The sequence below is a fragment of the Chlorocebus sabaeus genome, chromosome 26 (assembly GCF_047675955.1).
Source record: "Chlorocebus sabaeus isolate Y175 chromosome 26, mChlSab1.0.hap1, whole genome shotgun sequence".
NCBI lineage: Eukaryota > Metazoa > Chordata > Mammalia > Primates > Cercopithecidae > Chlorocebus > Chlorocebus sabaeus.
In genome coordinates this window covers 45563396-45582823 of record NC_132929.1, presented here as the reverse complement: position 1 = coordinate 45582823, position 19428 = coordinate 45563396, and the positions used below count along the sequence as shown (strand labels likewise).

Here is a 19428-nt window from a genome sequence, read left to right as displayed (position 1 = left end):
TAGTTCCTATTACTAAAAGATCAAAGGGTAGGGCCAGCTTCAGGCAAGGCTGGATCAGGGGTTCTGTGCTGTCTCCAGTATATGACCTCCCTCCAGTCCTCAGCTTTATTCTCAAGCTCAAGGTACCATCCAAGGCTCATTTCATAAGCCTGAAGGTTCAAGTCCAGCAGGGAGACTTGAGCCTGCTTTCCACAAAAGTCTTGACCTTCATTCTGATTGTACCAGCCTCTGGTAACATGCCCACCCCTGAACTAATTGCTGTGGCCTTGGAAATGAGAAGTGATGATTGGCTTAGGTCAGGGTCATGTGCTCTACCTCCAGAACCCCCACCCAAGCCACCTGGGCTAAGAGAGGGCTTGACCCCAAGTCCAATCAGGAACTGTTGTTAGATGATGAAGAAATGAATGTGAGGGAGGGGTAAACAATAACTGTGTGCTAACTACTGATTCACAAGACATCTAGCTCAAAACAGTGAGTGACCAGGGAATCTTTAAAACTTCTCACTAAGGAAGGAAAACTAGGCCCTTGCTCGGTCACCACGCAGGATCTGCAAGCTGCGAACCCATGAGTTTCGGCACCCACTCGGACTTTCACAATCAGAGATGGCAGCGGTGAAGGCATCAACATTGAAAGCTGCCAGGCCTTGGTATTCTCATCCGGTATATGCAAGATGCTGGCAACATTATCATCAAGCAATGGCTTGGATGCAAAACCACCACAAAGGCCTACAGGAAGGCCGTGAAATCCTGTTTCAGTCTTCCATGGTACTTCCCTCCGGCACTTCTTCCCCAAAGCTGTTACGCTAACTAGGCTGTGTATCCTTCGTCCTTCTATGGCCATCATGTGGCCTAGCAGGACTCCCCCTGCAGTTCTTTACATTTCAGAGGGTCTGGGCAGCATCCACATGACAGCAGTAGGGTCCAGGCATCCACAAGAGAAGATCAAGCTTTGTCCAAAGAGGAAGAGATGGAGATCGAGTTAGATGCAGAGGTAGAATGTGACCTGAGCAATATGGAAATCACCAAAGAGCTCCGCCAGTACTCTGCAGAGACCGAGAGGTACAGAGAAGAACGACGGTGGTGACAGCAGCTGGATGCAGAGTGCCTGGACAGCTACGTGAATGCTGACCATGACCTGTACCGCAACACCTGCTGGTCGGTAGAGACCCCAACTGAGAGGCCTAGTGAGCAGCGTCCCAGGCCGAGATGAAGCGTTTGTACGGGGACAGCGCCACCAAGATCCAGGCCATGGAGGCTGCAGTGCAGTTGAGCTTTGACAAGCACTGTGACCAAAAGCAGCCCAAGTACTGGCCGGTCATCTCCCTGAAGTTCTGAGCTCAGGGTACAGGGCCCCCAGCCTCTCCTTCTTCCTCTTGGGTACATGTTCTTCCTCTCTCCTTCTATACATTTCTCAGGGAAAGGGGACCATGTACTGAGGTACAGGCATGTTCACCACAGTCCCAGTGGGCCTGTCATGTGGTGGATGTACTATGCCAGCCACTTGGAGGTCAGCAGACATGTTCTGTTGCCGACATGATAAATTTTCTCCTGACATAAAATGATGATTTTGTATATATTATACAGTTTTTTTTTTATGTTGTCGGTAACAATTCATTAAGGTTCTTGCCTAGAAAAACAAAACAAAACAAAACAAAACTTCTTACAAGAATGTCAGGAATGTAGACAAAGGGGCAAATACCCAGCAATCTCACCTGCCTACCCCAAAAACCCTCCATTAGAGGCCTACTTGGAAAAGAAGAAGGGGCTTCACATCTATGCTCCCATCTGGGCTGTCCGTGTGTCTGATCCACCAGAAATAAGCCCAGCCACTCCTCTCTGCCTCTTAAGAGTTGTCCTTTGAAGCAGAAGTCTTATTACCTCTCTCCATTACAGAACTCCTCATCCTTTGCACCATCTGTGTACAACCAAGTCAGAAACTACAGATTACAGAAGACGGAAAGGCAGGATCAGGTGGGCAATGCATTGTGGGAAGTGTCCTTCTCACCAGCTGGCTGGAGCTGGAGCAAAGGGAGAAGCCATGACAACCAGAGCATGCTGGGAAGCCACCCTTGCCCCACAGCAGCTTAGTGTCAGAGGCTCAGGTGGAAGGCCCCCAAGTCAGCACAGCCCAGACAAACCAGGAGCCAGAGGCTGATTGGGAGCCCTCACACCTGCCCCAGGCTGCAGACCTGAGAAGAGCATGTGCACATCTTTCCAGGGAGCTCAGTAAAAGAGGATACACCATTCACTTGAAAAAGGAGCAGAAAGTCTTAGGGAGATAATATATATTTCATTTCAAAATGAAGCAACAAGGTAATATAAAAAGGGAGATAGGTGAGAAATGGGAGAATTACAAAGTAACTAAAATCTTAATATTTAAATTAAAAACCACTTTGGAAGTAAGTAATAAAAAATAGACTCGATGACCCAGAAAAACAAATCAGTAAAGTAGAGAAAAAATTGGCCACCTCTCTTGGGATACAAAGGGAAAGGAGAAAGAGGTGATAATTATGAGAAAAAAAGATGAGAGACAGGAAAAAGAGTTGAGATAAAAATGCTGGAACTTATTTCTCGAGCAGACTGGTGAAATAGACAAATCTCTGGCAAGGGTAATCAAAAAGAAAGAGAGTGGCATGATGGTGAAAAGGACATGGGGGATGTATCCGGAGACACAGCAGTCCTCAGTGTATGAAGACAGTCAGGGAACTCCGTGAGCTGAATTGTGACTACGTTTTTCTCAGTCCAGCTTCACCTGCTTTGGGATTGCTATCTGTTCCAAGACATCAATCTGAATCTGGCACTTGGTACCTGCAAGGCTCAGTTTTTGGTTTTGTTGTGAATTTTATCTTTATCTGCAACTTCGTGGAGATGTCGTGAGATGGTAAGAGTGGCTGCGTTGGCTGGGGTGGGGGTTCTAAAGCCTGATACAAGGTACCAGGAGTCAGGGAACTGGGGCACTGTGAGGACACTGGGTGGGCTTATTGGGCCAAAGGGAGCAAGCAGGCTGCAAAGACAACTGTCCTGATTTTGCCAAGGGCAGGCAGCACCACCAGCCAATTAAGAGAAACAGCCCATGAAGAAATGGTTTTGTTCAGCGTAGTAGCACATTCAGGACAACCCTGGAAAATAAAGATTTATCACCCCAGAAACCCCCACAGTTCTGATGAGGTTGGGTTCAGCCAGCAGATGCGTCCACCCAGTTAGGGAGGGGTGGAGGATGGCTGCTACTGGAGGGGTTGCCCAGCTGGTCTGCAGTGGCTTGGGAGCTTGGGCTTCTGCACATTCCCCATCCCTCCCCCGCCTGGGCGTCACCCGGAGCTCGGCCTTGCATGGTCCTTCCAAGGAAGCTTGCTGAGTGCTGGAGTTCAGCACCACCTCCCCAGCCGCCTCCCACACCCACCTGCACATCTGCTGGAGAGGGGCAGAGAGCACTGATTTTGGAGTCAGAAGTCTTAAAGTTCTGACCTTGACGTGCTAGGAGACTGTCAGCGTTCCTGGCATCTCAGGGTATCAGCCCCCGTGGAAGTGGCATCCCTGGGCCTGGCCCCAGCCCCCCGGAGCACTGTGACATCCGAAGGAGACATCCAGTGGAAAAGCACTGTTGAAAGGATAAAGCTGTGTCCAGTAATCAAGACTGGGAAGATTCTAAGCACATTAAGAGTGAAAAGAGAGAACCTGAGGGAGAATATGCTGGAATGGAAGGGTAGTCCTGTCAGAAAGCTAGCATTCTGTTTCTAAGGGAAAAAAAAAAAAAAAGGTCTTTTGAGGCATCTCAGTGAGAAGGGAAGATTGCAGAACTGTACTTAAGTCTTCACTCTGACACCAGCTCTGGGACCACCCTCAAGCCCCTCCCTCTCTGCCTGACTCTACTCCGTGTGATGTGTGTCAGCTTTGAAGTGATTGCATACAAGACTTGAAAAGAAATTCCCAAAGTTTCATCTGTGTGTGTGTATATATATATACAATTTCATGTATATACTTTATAATTATATACAAACATATACAATTTTATATTTATACCATATACAAAATGTGCATGTGCATGCACACGCACATACGTGTGTATATATATACACATATATGTAAATACATATAGTAAAGGAAAAAGGGACAATTTTCCAGCCGGCTGAAAATGGTGACCTATTGAAGGAGGTCAGAGTGAAATGGAAATACTCCTTTGGCTGTGCATTTGCTAACACAGCCTGTTTTCTGATTTATTTTATCATTCCTGAAGAATATTTCCTATAGGCAAGAAGCAGCTCCGGGCTGTACACTTACTGGAGCCAGATGTCATAAAAGGAACCTGAATCCAAAGGCAGAAAATTCAGGATCAATTGCCACTTGCTGTGTGTAGCAATTGTGTATCTGCTCGGGGCCTCGGTTTCCCCTTCTGCAAAATAGGGATGGATGAAAAGATTCCCATCCCCTATGTCTTAGTCTGGGCTGCCGTAACAAAGTGCCATAGAGTAGGTAGCTTATAAAATCAGCATTTATTTCTGACTGTGCTGGAGGCCAGATGTCCAAGATCAGGATGGTGGCATGGCAAGGTTCTGGCTTGGCAGCTCTCTTCCGGGTTGCAGACTGCTGCGGTCACGTGGCAGAAAGAGAACTACAGAGCCCTCTGTGGTCCCCTTTACAAAGGCACGAATCCCATTCTTGAGGGTCCCGCCCTCCTGACCTAATTATCTCCCGATGGCCCCGCCTCCCAATACCATCACAGTGAGATAAGGATTTCAGCATATGAATTTCAGGGGGACGCACACATGGAGTCCCCAACACCACATCACCATTCTTTAACAAACAGGTCTAATGGGACAATTCGGAGGAAGGAAATCTTTTGTAAGAAAATAATAATCACTTTGTTTTTAGGTATACTGCATGCATATATTTAACTTTTCACAAGTCTATTAATGTGCTCATATGGATGTGAGCTCATCTTAGTTCTCACTTTTTCTCTTTTTGCTCAGCTCCTGCCCTATGGGAGATCTTTAAGGACCTCTCTAGCCCTGGTGGTCCACGTTTCCGAAGCAGGAAAACTTCAAGGGAAAGGTAAACGGACAGCAAATGTGCAGGGGGCCACAGGGGTGCGTGGAGCTGGGTTGGGGGCGTGCCAGGCTCCACGTGGAGGGATCCTCACACTTGCTCCAGGAGCAGAGAGTGGGCTTTTCCTCTGCCTTCCTGACTCTGAGAGTCTCCCTAGCTAATTCCAGGGCAGGTCCCAGCTCAGGTCTAGAAGCTGAGCCATATCTGAGTTGGGTCTCCAAATTTCCCATCTTTCATGGAATCTGGGCATCAGAGAAACCACCAGAATCATTTGACTCAGCCAATGATACTTGTCTATATTGGTTGTTCAATCTCCCAATAAAACTCTCAAAGGAAAACTGTCCCTCCCCTCTTCCTGTAGGGAGTGGGGGCTGGTGTACTCCCAGAATTTCAGGCCAACTGGCCCATTTCCTTCCACCTTAGGCACCTCTGGAAGGTAGGATGTTCACATTCTCACCCAATTCTTAAGTCATCATTCAGTCAGGAACTACTTCATCCAGGGAAGAGAAAGCAAAAACCAGCACAGAAAGGTCAGTCTCGATGAGCAAGCAATTCACAGAAGTCACAGGAGTGGCCAAGAACCCCGAAAAAAATACTTACAACTACAGTAAAAAGCAAACAAGTGCAAAGTAAAACAACAATGATATGGCCTTGACAAAGATGAAAAGGGAGGAAGAGAAGGAGGATGTCATGTTCTGTGTCAACAAGGCTGTAGGGAAGTGGGCGCTCCCTGGGCACCCTGAGGATTTGCTGTGATGAAGCCATGCACGCCTTTGGGGAAGCTCCATCTCACTGATCTCTCTCTCTGCAGCCCAGACTCAGAGAGTCAGTTTTCACTCACAGCAAGATCCAGCCAGGCCTGGGACCAGAATTTGCCCAATGGGGGCTCACTTTTCCTGGCCAGTTCCTACTCACACAGCTCCTTGTAGCCAGTCCAGTCGCCTCATGTGGGCTCAGAAGCTTTCTAAGGGCCTTCACTGGAGATGTGGGCCTGAAGCCAGCTGCCCTGGCACCAGCCCTGCCAGGCCTGCCATCCCAGGGTGCTGCTGGCCTGCCGAGCTTGGTCAGTCTCTCCACACTGCTCCCCACGTCTGCGTGTAGCCTCACAAGAAGGCCACCCCTCCTCTCTACCTTCCCACCAAATAGAAGCAGCCACTGATATAAACTTGAGGACAGAGGTGATGCATGAACACGTATTTCTGAGAAGGAGGCCCGGAAACAGCCTCTTGTTCATACCTGGCTCAGATGTGTGCTTAATTCACCTTTTCTCTCTCTCTTTTCTTGCAGAGAGAAAGAGAGGTGTAGCCAAAGGGAGGGAACTCAGGATCAGGTCTTATTCTACCCAAGCTATAGTGTCTCTGCTTTCTCGATCCAGGTGAGTGAGTGCAGGTGAGAAGGAGACAGGCTGCCCCAGCCCACTCTCTGGCTTTGTGGATCCCTCCCATTCAATTCTTCAGACCCTTCAGAGCTGACCTGCGCCCTTGGTCTGGATGCTATAGGAGTAGCTCATAGGGATTCAAAGTGATCCTGTTGGGGTTGCCTGCAGGAGCAATTTCAGGTGGGAAGAAATCAGCTGTGAATTCATTTCTGCCTGCAGGGTGGAAGTTAGGGGATATAGGACAGGCACCACCTCAAGGAGCCCTAGACTGGCTTTATATAGACCCGTAAGCCTCCACGGATTCCTTCAAGGCTGGGGTATTGAAGGTCTTGGATTCCAAGTTCCTCTCACTCACCACCAAGGCAGGCTGAAAAGCAGATGGTTGAGGCCAGGCCTGGGAGTCAAGAAGGAATAGGTTAGGTCAGGAATGAGGGATGCCAGGGCCGGGGATCAAGGCAGGACAGACACCCCAACACCAAGGAAGCCATCAGGGCAGCAGCACAGAGCTCCAGCCACGGGCAGAACCTGATGCTGACATCATTCCTGCCTCAGCCAGGAAGCAGCTCACATCTTCCCTGTGCCCAGGCTGGGGACTGCCTATAACTGCCTGCTTGGAGGAAGTGAGCCACAGCAAAACGTTGTTGAAAATACTAGCAGCCTTTGGGAGGCCGAGACGGGCGGATCATGAGGTCAGGAGATCGAGACCATCCTGGCTAACACAGTGAAACCCCGTCTCTACTAAAAACACAAAAAACTAGCCGGGCGAGGTGGCGGGCGCCTGTAGTCCCCGCTACTCGGGAGGCTGAGGCAGGAGAATGGCGTAAACCCGGGAGGCGGAGCTTGTAGTGAGCTGAGATCCGGCCAGTGCACTCCAGCCCGGGCGACAGAGCAAGACTCCGTCTCAAAAAAAAAAAAAAAAAAGAAAACACTAGCAGCTACATATATGAAGCATCTACTGTGTGCTGTCTCTGCACTAGGCATTTTATGTATGTTATCCCTTTTCATTTTAGTCTTGCAAACTACTCTGTGAGGTCTGAATATTGTCCCCGTTTTACAGAGAGGCAATGAAAGCTGAAAGAGGTACAACAGCTTGCCTGGGGCTGTGTAGTTCTCCGCAGCAGGACCTGGATGTGAACTTAGGCCAGCCTGGTTCCAGAGCCCAGAGCCCCGGCTCTTACTTCCCCTACTGACAGCCTCCATGGGATAGAGATGGGACAAGGTCTCCATTCAGCCGATTCTCTTTCCCTCCCCTATTCTCAGCCCCTTTCTACCCAGGCATTTCCATCATACCATTGCTCCCATTGAAAGTTCACCTGCTGCTGGGCACGGTGGCTCACACCTGTAATCCCAGCACTTTGGGAGGCCGAGGTGGGCTGATCACCTGAGATTGGGAGTTCGAGACCAGCCTGACCAACAGGGAGAAACCTCATCTCTATTAAAAATACAAAAAAAAAAAAAAAAAAAAAAAATACTGGGAGTGGTGGTGCATGCCTATAATCCTAGCTACTTGGGAGGCTGAGGCAGGAGAATCACTTGAACCCAGGAGGTGGAGGACGCAGTGAGTTGATATTGTGCCATTGCATTCCAGCCTGGGCAACAAGAGTGAAACTGTAAGACGCCGTCTCAAAAAAAAAAAAAAAAGAAAGTTCACCTGCTCAACTCCATGCTCCCATTGGCAGCAGTTCTCCAACTAGACTGAAAACTACCTTCTTCCATTTCTTCTCACGACAATGCTGTGCGGGAGCCAGCAGGCGTGTTTCCCCATTACGCAGGTGCAGAAACGGGGGGTTCAGGGAAACGAAATAACTGGCCACCAGTACCCTGTCATCAGGACAGGACTTCAAAGCCAGGCCCCTAAATCCAGCATCCCTCTAGGCCTCTTCACAGTACTGCCTGTGAATTGAGACGCATCTGTGCCTCTAACAGTTCTTTAAACTTCTTCTGTAGCTCACCGTGTCCAGCTTGCCAAGGACTGCCTGCAGAAGAGGGCAGTATTCCCAAGGCCTGTCAAGATTCTGGGGCCCCGCTGGGGGTCCTCCTCAGCGGCTAGGGGACATCTTGCCCACCTTCTTCAGTACCCCAGGCAGTGAGGATGCTGTACAGGTTCAGGAGACCACAGAGCTAGCAGTGTGTGGGCTGTGTTGCATCCCTGAGTGGTGTATATTTCTTTAGGTCTCCACTTGGGAGGGCCCCTCTGATTGGAAGGCTCAGTGAGGAGCTCTCTGTCTGCTGGGGCTGAACCAGGCAGGCCCCCAGTGGTACTGTGAGCAAGGGCGACTGTCCCAGAGAAAATGTGATACAGAAACCACAGAGAAGACTCTCCTAAGAAATGCCACAAGCCACCTGGTGGGACATTCATTCCTTTCCAAAAATTTGACTTCTGTTCTCTAATGTTTTTCGTCTTAGGAGTCAGGTAGAACAGGTTAACTTGATTACTTGTTTGCTTCAAGCTTTGACAAATGAGAAATAAATAAGGTCCAAATAAATAAAATAATATTTATTTTACAAGATTGAGGTGTCAATAATATTGAAGTTCAAATAAATAAAATAATATTCATTAGGAAAGAGCTGGAGGGACCGCAGAGTCTCCTGACACCCAGGACGGGCCCCTCCTGCTCACATGGTGGCCCACCACTCTCCCTCAGTCTGGTTACTTATTAGGAAGTCTCCATTGGCACGGAGTAGACCAAAAATTTGGCTGTGCCTCCACTCCTGTGAATGTTTGATTTGTACACCCTCAGCTTTAACCCAGAGCCCTGGGCTTCTGGAAAGGGTGGGGTTGGAGGCATTCTAAGACCTTGACTTGGAAGGAATTCCAGGAGACGAGGTTGCTTCTTTCAACCCCACCAGCAGCCTGAGCAGCTCTGCCTGAGCCACATACTTGCTCAGACCTCACTACCAGCTAGGGTCCCCTTTCCTTCTTTTCCTTCCTCTCCCCCTCACTCTCCGTCATGAAGTTTTCAAGGGCTGAGACGGCCGCATTCCACAGCATTGAAATCACAGCTCCATTTCATTCAGGCAAATGGCATTTTTGCCTGAATCAAAAGTGAGAGCATGAAAGGATCTTATTGATGGTTTCTACCACCTCCCTCTTTTGATAGATGAAGAAAATGAAGGCACGGGGGAGGCGGCTCTCCAGGGTCACTCAGTGGGTCAGTGAAGGCGCCGTGCTAAGCACCCAGGGCCCGGACCCTTAGGCACTGCTTGTCCCAGTGAGCTCCCGTCCCACTGTCCACTCCTAACCACAGATGCCCATGCTGGAAGGAACCCCAGGAAGTGTGTGGCCAGGGCAAGGGTTGGGGACAAGCCTGAATGCCCACTGGGGACACAAGGTCACACCAAGGAAAAGGACAGCCAGGACTTGGGAGATGACTGCCACACAGATCATTGCTGAGCACGCACAGGATTTCTGGACATTCTTTTTTTTTTTCTTTTTTAAGAACAGCCAGAAAATACATTGATAATGTAAAATATTCCCATTTTAAATACAGAAAGAATTCAAATTTAAAAAGAAAACACCTGAGACGAATGTGTGGCCTGTGATGAAGTCCAATTATCCCTTTTTACAGACAAGAAAACTGAGGCACGGGGTAGTGGTCTGTAACAGGCCACAAAGAGACAAAACCCAGGGCAGTGCAGTCATTTCTGGAGAATGCCACTTTGGGGCCAGCTGTCCTGTCGGCACTCATTATGAGATGGCATCCCATGAGAACGTGTCCTCATGCACCCGGCCCCAGCCCCTCCTCAGGTCTTGTGTGATTCTCCTTGGGGGACCTTAGCCTTGGCCTTCTATTATGTTCTCTCTGTGGCCCACATTCCAAAAATCTCTGTAAGTGTTTTTTTTTATCCCAACATGTCCTTTTAAGACTCCAAAGTGGGCCAGAACATTCCGAGACCCTGCTGGAGGCTGGGAAAGGCGGCAGACACCCCTGCCCTCTGCCAAGCCCTTCCCACATGCCATTCCCCTTGCCACTGGACATTCTGCCCTTTGCAGCCCAGCTCCAAACAGCACAGCTGACACCCCAGGAAAATCTCATAAAGCCAAATTAGGAACATGTCAGCGAAAGGGGAAAATGAGATCCTCGTCAGCCTGCCACCTTCCCTGGCTGGCTAAATCCATCAGCAGACCATCAGCCAACAGCCCTCCCCAACTCCTCCTGCACCTGAGATGGGGCGGAGAGCAGTAAGTGAGGAGATGACACATAGCCTTGTAAAACCATTGGAGAAAATCAAGTGCTAAGATGAGCACAGCAGATAGTAAGGGCTCAGTGAGTTCCAAGCAAAGGGGGACCAAAATATATAATGGCTCATCAGGGAAATGGGCCTGGAGCTAGTCTCTAAGAATAGGCAGAATTTGGGTGGAGCGAGAGATGTGGAGAGGGACTTTAAGGTGTCAGGCAGAGTGGCAAAGGCACAGAGGTGGGACGGAGCATGACATAGCTGGGGGTGAGTGGTGGCTCTGTCGCACCAGCCAACCCACCCCTCGGGGGAGGCCCTGATTATTCTGAACTTTGCTTCCTCATCTGCAGACAGGGGCTTGGGCTACAGGAGTTCAACGTTTTCTTTCTCCTTGAGCAGAAGTGCTGTGCTTTATCTCCCAGCACGTAGGCTGTGCTTCAAAAATGAACTCTTTGTTGAATGAATGAATGAATGAATTAATGATTTAACATAGCTATCAGCCTTATAAGAAGAATATGAGAACTGATACTTGAATAAAGTAATTGAACAATTTATATTTTTCAGTGTATTTCCCCATTGCCGTTTGTGGCACCCCCATAACTACCTTGGTAGACGGAAACCATGGGTTTCATTAATTCCATGTGCCAAGTAAGGAAACCAGGGGTGGGAGCATGTTGGGAGGAGCAGCAACTTACCTGAATGGTGAGTTTGGGTGAAAGAGTTCTACCGCTCAGAGTTCCCCCCAGGGGATCTGCCTGCCTGCTAAGAGGTGCCCTGGGCCCAGCCTCTTAGGGTGGGTCTGCAGTCAACCTGTTGGCTCTGCGTCAGGGTGGAAAAGCCTAAGCCTAGCTGACTCAGAAGATATGCTGAGCCCATCCTCCCAGGGACCCGAGCATCCCTGTCCGAATAGCACGTGTCAGAGGTGCTGATATTTTGATTTTCATCTGAATGACCTCTCCAGCAATCTCCCAATTTGTTCTGAACTAAGTGGGGGAAGTACCAAAGTACTGTTTATCCTTTCCCCAAAACCCCAACAGAGATGTTAAGCAACTTGCTCCGACAATCCAAGACTTTACCTGGAGTGACCTAGCGGTCAACCTCTTACCCTTTTCAGCTGAAGGAACCTTGTCAGAGAGAGACATTTAAACAACAATGGTTTAAACCAACAATGGCTTAAAGCCTGCAGGATTCATCAGAACTATTAATATTCTCCTGTGCTCTGTGAATCTCCAAGTGGAGATAGATAAATATGCTTCATTTCCCAGTCTTATTTGACTACAGATTTTTTTCTTTCTCTCATAGGTCCATATGAAGGTCTAGTGTTCTACTGTTCCATATTTTCAGACATGTTGCCACAGATAGCCAATTGTTTCTTGAGAGGTGCAGTGCAAAGAGACAAAAGACTTAGCTTCACCGCAAAAGGGGTTGGGTGACCTTGAACAAATCCCCAAGCCTCAGTTTCTATGTCTTTCAAACAGGGATCATACGCTGATCTCATAACTTTGATGTAAGGATAAAATGAAATAACAGATATCCACAGCAGATCCTTCCCAGCAGTAAAAGTCATCACACAGGTGTATAATCTTGTATCCAAAAAGGTGTACCAGATGTGGGATTTACAAGAAAAGATCAATGGACAAGTAACTCTTTATTTGACCAAAGAACTCTCTGAGTTGTGAAAGGACTAACAAGGTTTTTTAAAGTTGCAAACCCCTGTTGACCTCTCTCCCCCAGGCTAATTTAAAAGAGAGTACAATTTTAAAGACTTCAACGTATCAGAAGCAGGTCTATTTATAAATCAAAGCTCAGGTGCAGAATTCTGTGAGTTCACCAAGGTCCTCTTATAATCTCTGGAACCCTGCCTAGTAATCAAGACCCTGTGTCCACCACTTCTCCATTAGGGTTTCCCTCTGAGATACTCTATACGAGCTCCTTGCAGACTCAGTCCCTCATCCCCACATGCCCAGGCCAAGTTCATTCCAGTATTCTGAATGCCTGGGATTGGCTCCTCCCTGTGGCCAAGTTGACTAGTTACCCCCAATAATGCACTCTCCTCATGCCCCTCAGTGATAGAACTTAAGACTGCATTGCCCAGACTCCTTGCAGAGGTAGAAGTGGCTGCAAGAAGAAGTTCTATCAATGGGATAAGTAGGGAAGTGACATGTACCAGTTCTGGGTCAGCCTGTCCTGAATGGAAATGACATTTCTTCAATTTCCACTTTGCCTCTTCCTGTAGGTTGAAATAGTGATGTGATGGCAGGCTCCAAAGCAGCTGTTTTAAACCATATGGTGAAAGTTGCGGATTGAGAATGGCAGAGCAACAAGGTGGATGGAGCCTGGGTCTCCAAAACCATGAAACTGCCATAGTAGCCCTGGATTGCTTAAATTATTACTGTTATCGGGGGATAAATACACTTCTGTTGTGTTTAAGCCATTGTTGTCTTGCCTTTCAGTTACAGCAGCTGAACCATTTCTCTTTGCATAACTACTACTAACTGCTCTTTAAAACCCATGGTATCTGCCCTTTCATGCCACACCACCCAGCCCAGAACATATCGCCTACACCTAATCTTGATGCACTGAATTCTATTAGATTTGACATTATCGGCCCCAGTATAGAGTGTGGCAGACACCGTGAAGGCATGAAAAGATAGTTACAGAGTTGCTTTGTATGACCTTCCCTAGTTCTTGGTTGGTTTGGTGTCTCTGCTATAGGTATATTCTCCCAGTGCTGTGTACCACTGCAGGGCAGGGCCAAGTCACAGACCTGTGTCACCACCGTTCATGGTGCATAACACTCGATTGAGACCAAAAGAAGCCATGGGGAAATAAAGACAGCCAAGGCTGGTGGGGCGTGGCAGGGGACAGTCCCGGTGCCGAACCTTTAAATACAACCTGATGTCAGAGAACTCTGACATGTAACCCAAGACAAGACCTGCTATAATAGGATCCTTCCGACGTGGAAAAATAAGGCAGGCTGACTGCCGCCACCATGGAGAGGTGACAAATATTTGCCCTTCAGTGTGAGGATGCCTGGCTGCCTCTGTGCTGTCACAGGGAGACATGCACACCTGTTCCAACTGGAGCACAGTCAACCCCAGCCAGCCACCCTCAGACAGACCAGTAGAGTACTAGGAAAGAACAGGCGATTCTATTACACAATGAAGCTGGGAGCAGCTTGGCAAGACAGAATGGACTGCCTCGTGAGGTAGTGAGCTCCCTGACAGTAGAGGTAACCAAGCCAGGTGACCACTGTGGGAATGCTTTAAGGGCATTCCAACCTAAGTTTGGAGTAGGAGATTGCCACGGGTGGCTTGAGGTTTTACAATATCATGATTTTTCAGACTGTGGTGCACATCTCCCCTCAACTGGCTCCATTCCAGCATTTCTTTCCAGGAGCCTACTGGTGTTCGAAGTTCTGCTATGAGGGCTTTTTTCTGTAAGGGTAAGGTGCCACGATCTTCTGGTTAAATAGAGGGGTGCTACATAATGTTGTAGTTGTTGGCTCTTTTTCTGTGAATTCATTTAGTGGATCCTTCTCCTCAATAGCTTGAGCAGAGATTGTTGGAACACTGGTCACAGTAGTAGGGGTCTATGATTCAGATGCACCATTAAGGCAGGATGTGTGTGGAATCAGGGGTGGTGGTGGTGAGAGATCTGAGGGAAAAGGAGGATGTGGGAAAGTAGAAGTGGTAGGAGCACATCACCAAAAACACTCTCATCTTAGTCACAGCTGAGCCCAGGGTGGCCCTACCTGGCCCAAAAGCCCAACATCAGTGCAGTATCTTCTACCTCCCAATAAAAGCCTTCCAAGGATGCACTGGGCTAGGAGTCCAAAGACCTTCTGGTGGCCCCAGCTGGGCCACTCCCTGGCAGTGGGCTTTGGGTACGTCCCAATGCCACCTCGCAAAGCTAAGCTCCCTCAGTGCCCAAACAAGAGGAGGCACGCGCTGGTCTCCAAGGACCCTCCTACCCTGACAGGGTCTGTGGGCAGAACCAAAGTACTAGGGAGGGTTTTGGGGTCCCCAGACCTGATTGTGAAACTCAGCTCTGCTTTCTCAGAGCCATGCCACCTTGAGCAAGTTACCTAAACTTCCTGAGCCTCAGTTCGCACATCTGTGAAATGGGAACAGTAATATTTGCTTTGAAAGATTGTTAAGATGATAAAATATGTCATTTTATTAGTTAATGCCTCAGTGGGAAATAGCGAGCTTCAACAATAAAAGGGAGCATCTGAAGGGCACGTCATCCTCTGATTGATATCGGGCCTGGGTCTTCATCCTTTTCTTTAACAGATGTTTTTTGGGCTTCTACTATATGCCAGGCACATTGAACTACACAAAGTTCAACTCTACATCATTGAACTATGCAAACACCTCTGACCTTGGACCAAGCCCGGCCCGACTGTCTATCTGACAGTCCATGAGCTCCTCAGGCCCCTCATCCTTGAATCAGCCGCACCCTGAGCTCTGAACACATCTCTCCAGCACTTCCAAGGAGCTCCAGCCTCCCACATCGCCACCAAGCTATTCCTCCCTAGGCTTCCCAATTCCAGGGAACTTAGTGGGGTACCATAAATGGGGGCCAAACTGTCGCAGGCTTACTACACACAGACTCATGACATGTCCGTATTCAGATATGTAAGAGGTCATTTTCCCACAATACTGAAGCCTAACTTCAAATCAGAATCACCTGGCAATTAAAAAAAAAAAAATTCTTGATGTGGGGTCCCACTCCTAGGAAAACCTCACTCAAGGGATCTGGGCTGGAGCTTGGGCAGTGATAGTTTCAAAGCTCGCCAGGCAATTCTAATGTGTAAGAAGCCTGTGTGAATCCAATCCTCCCTCTGCAGATGGGAAGAGGAATTCACCAAGGTCAAATTCTGCCTAGAAGCCCTGTGAGTTATTACTCTCCCTATTTCATAGACAAAGAAACTGAGGATGAGAGGGAAGAGGAGGCTTTGGGGAGCCCTCCTCCCATGAATCCTCCCTACCTTGGAAAGTGTATTTCACCTCAGCAGAAGCCTCCATTGCCTTAATTAAAAGACCTGATACCAAGGCCGAGTGCGATGTTTCAAGCCTGTAATCCCAGCACTTTGGGAGGCCAAGGTGGGGAGGATCGCTTGAGTACATGGGTTCAAAACCAGCCTGGGAACATAGGGAGACCCAGTCTCTAGAAAAAATAATAAAATTAGCTGAGTGTAGTGGTGTGTGCCTGTGGTCCTAGCTACTTGGAAGGCTGAGGTGGGAGGATCACTTAAGCCTAGGAGGTCGAGGCTGCAATGAACTGTGATCGTGCCACTGTACTGTAGCCTGGGTGACAGAGTGAGACACTGTCTTAAAAGGAAACAAAAAAGTCTTTAAGAAATTGAGTGCAGATTAAAAAAAAACCTTAATAAATTAAATAAAAATAATCAAATTAAAAAAATAAATAAATAAAAGACCTGATACCAATGGAGGCCTTTCAGGCACTATGACAGGCAGGGATGGAAATTTGAGGGTAGGAAGAGGACCTTCCATCTCCCATTCATAGTGCTGCTCTTTGCCTGTCAGCGATCCATGTGTAAAGAACTTTCTCTGAAAGGCACCCGCATGGCCGCAGCCCACCCCAGGCAGGTGATGACGAAGGGCACCAGGCAGGTATATGAAGCTCAGAAAGCTGAGCTCCCCCACAGGAGCCTGCAGCACCCAGTATTGGGACCCAAGGTCCCTGAAGAATGGAGAGATCCCCAGCCAGGACAGAGGGGCTTGGTCCCAAGAGCAGGGGGGGAACAGAAATTGTCCCCTAGTAGGCTCTTTGGCAACCACCCAGACATTTCAACTCTCCCCCTCTCCAACAACCTCCTGGCAGGTGGGCTGGGATGCAGACCCAGTTGCCAGCCTTCGTCTCTCCCAGGGAGTCTGAGAAACTTGCTCTGAGCTCCTACCAGGTTGGGGACACTGCTCCTTCCTTCATATGGCAGCTGTGTTCAGAGGAAGCCTGGGTTACAAGAGGGTGGCTCCCTGGAGCTGCATGCATGGAAGGACTGAGGTCCCTTCCCCACATCCTCCCCTATCACTGGGCATCTCCCCAGAGTGGCATGCGCTGGCTGTGGTCTCTGTCCTTTACTGCTCATGGGCACCAGCTTGGGACCAGAAGTCAAGGTCGTCATCCCCCCAACATCCTTCCCGCACTACTGCTCTACCCAGAGGTAGAGGAGAGATTGTGGGGTCAGGTAGCCTCTGGCATGAAGGCCTGCTGAGCCACTAACTGCTGTGTGCCCTAAGCTTGTTACTTTAGGTCCCTGAGCATCAGTTTCCTCATCTATAAAATGGGCACAAGCAACACTACTTCTTAGGGGCACTGTAGCCATCTAAATATTTAAGTATGTGCCCAGCACATAGCAGGTTCCCAGTAAGTAGGAATCTCCATTCTTCCTCTCTTCCCTATAGCTGAAAACACTGGTTCTGGGAAAGATCAAGGTTGTTTTTTTTTTTCCCAAATTTTATTTTGAATTTTTTCAACTTAAGTACATACTGCAGGAAGAGGACAACAAAGTCTCATGTACTTCCCACCAAGATTCATCAATTTAACATTTTGCCATTTTTGCCTTATCTCTATCTATTTACACACATCGCGATTGCTATTATTATGATTATTCCCTTTACCCTGAATGGCTTCAGCATGCATTTCCTAAAAACAAGGATATTTTCTCATACAACCACATCCACAAACTCGGGAGACTTAACAAAGACATGAGCTAGTGGTACAGGTGACCTTTACTTTTTGTCAACTGTCCCTCTTGAGTTCTTTCTGGTCCACCATCCCTTCCAGGACCAGGCCTGGCATCTGGTCATCATGGTCTCTTTAGTCTGGAACAGTTCCTGCATCTTTCTTTGTCTTTCATGACCTTGACATTTGTGAAGAGTGCAGACCAGCTGTTTTGTAGAGTGTCCCTCACTTGGGTCATGTCTGATGCTGTTTCTTTATGATTAAGTTCAGGTCATGCACTTTGGGCAGGAAAATCACAGACAGGGTGCCAAATCCTTCTCAGGGCAGTCTACTGGGGGCCCATCCATTCGCCCCTCGCAGGAGATGTTAAGCTTGAGTAACTTTAAGTTGAGGTGGTGTCCAGAGCCTTCTCAACTGCACACTTGCCACTTTTCCTGTGATCACATGTTTAACTCTGGGCTCTAGAGTCAAACAGAGCTGGGTTGTGTCTGGACTTCCGCATTTACCAGTTGTGTGACCCTGGCCAAATTATCTGACTTCTCTGAACTTGTGAAACAGAAACCTCAATCCTATCTCTCAGGGTAGTTTGGAGGAGTGAATGAGAGCACCTATGTGAATGTTCGGTATAATGGCCGGACACACTTGGGGTGCCTGGAGAATGTTAGCTATTATTACTCCTAACACCCTGTAATACCCCTCAAGCCCCGACAGTCTGAACCTGGCTTGGGTGCAGGAAGCTGTTGAATCATTTTTGGTACATACCGTGGATACTCACTGAGCATCTGCCCAAGGCTTAGGAGGTATGGAGGGAAATTGGAGGTCAGAAAGACCCACTCTGATGGAAGGAGCTCCAGGAAACAGCAGCAGAGGAACCAAGTGCCAGGCGAGCTGTTGTGATGTGATCTGAACTCAGAGAGGCAGCTAGGAGCAGTCGAGAGTGCCTGTGGAAAGCCAAATAAACCCTGGGAATGGAAGGTAGATCCATTGGCCATTAGCCAAGGTAGATCCATGGCCACGAGGCTAGCGTCGACTTTGGGATCCGTTCCGCCTGAATTGGTGTCCCATCTTCTCTGTGAATTAGCTCTGAGGCCTTGAGCAAGTCAAATGACCTCTCTGAGTCCAGTTTTGTCTTCTGTGAAATGAGGATAATATTGCATCTCTCATAGAGTGGTTGTAAGGGTGATAAGATTGATGTACGTAAAGGGTTTGGCACATGGTAAGTGGTCAAAAACAAAGCACCCACACTGACCACCTAGGCCAGGATCACAGTTCTAATGTCACTTTTTTGAGGAAACCCCTGACTGTCTGTGATGGTTAATACTGAGTGTCAACTTGACTGGATTGACGGAGAGAAAGTATGAATCCTGGGTGTGTCTCTGTGGGTATTGCCAAAAGAGATGAACATTTGAGTCAGTGGTGGGGAAGGCAAATCCACCCTAAATTTGGTGGGCACGATCTAATCAGCTTCCAGTGAATATAAAGCAGGCAGAAAAACATGAGAGAGATGAGACTGGCCTAGCCTCCCAGCCTACATCTTTCTCCCATGCTAGGCACTTCCTGCCCTCGAACATCAAACTCCAAGTTCTTCAGTTTTGAGACTGGCACTGGCTCTCCTTGCTCCTTAAGCTTGCTGACAGCCTATTGTGGGACCTTGTGATCGTGAAAGTTAACACTTAAACTCCCATGTTTTTATATGTGTGTGTGTGTGTATATATGTGTGTGTGTGTGTATATGTATATACACACACACATATAAACATGGGAGTTTCTTAAGTGTGTGTGTGTATATATGTGTGTGTGTATATGTATACACACACACACACACACACACTTATCCTATGAGTTCTGTCCCTCTAGAGAACCCTGACTAGTACACTACCCATCCCTGGAAGAGAGCATCAGCTTCCCCTGAAATGCTCTCAGCATCTTGTCCTCTCACACTTAGTGGAACTCTACATTGGTCCAACCTTCCTGGAGGACATTTTGACAAACAGGGACTTCACCAATCAATGATCTTAGTTGTAGACAACAGAATACATTCAGTTCCTTTAAGCAGAAAGAGATTTATTAGGAGACTAGATAGCTTGCAGACTCATCGGGAGGTAGAAGTAATGCATCC

The 19428-nt window shown here is 48.2% G+C and overlaps 1 pseudogene; it reads left to right on the top strand.

The window, feature by feature from the left end:
• Positions 1-428: 428 nt before the first annotated feature.
• On the top strand, positions 429-1432 carry LOC103245404 (gem-associated protein 8 pseudogene; annotated as a pseudogene).
• The last annotated feature ends 17996 nt before the right edge of the window (positions 1433-19428 follow it).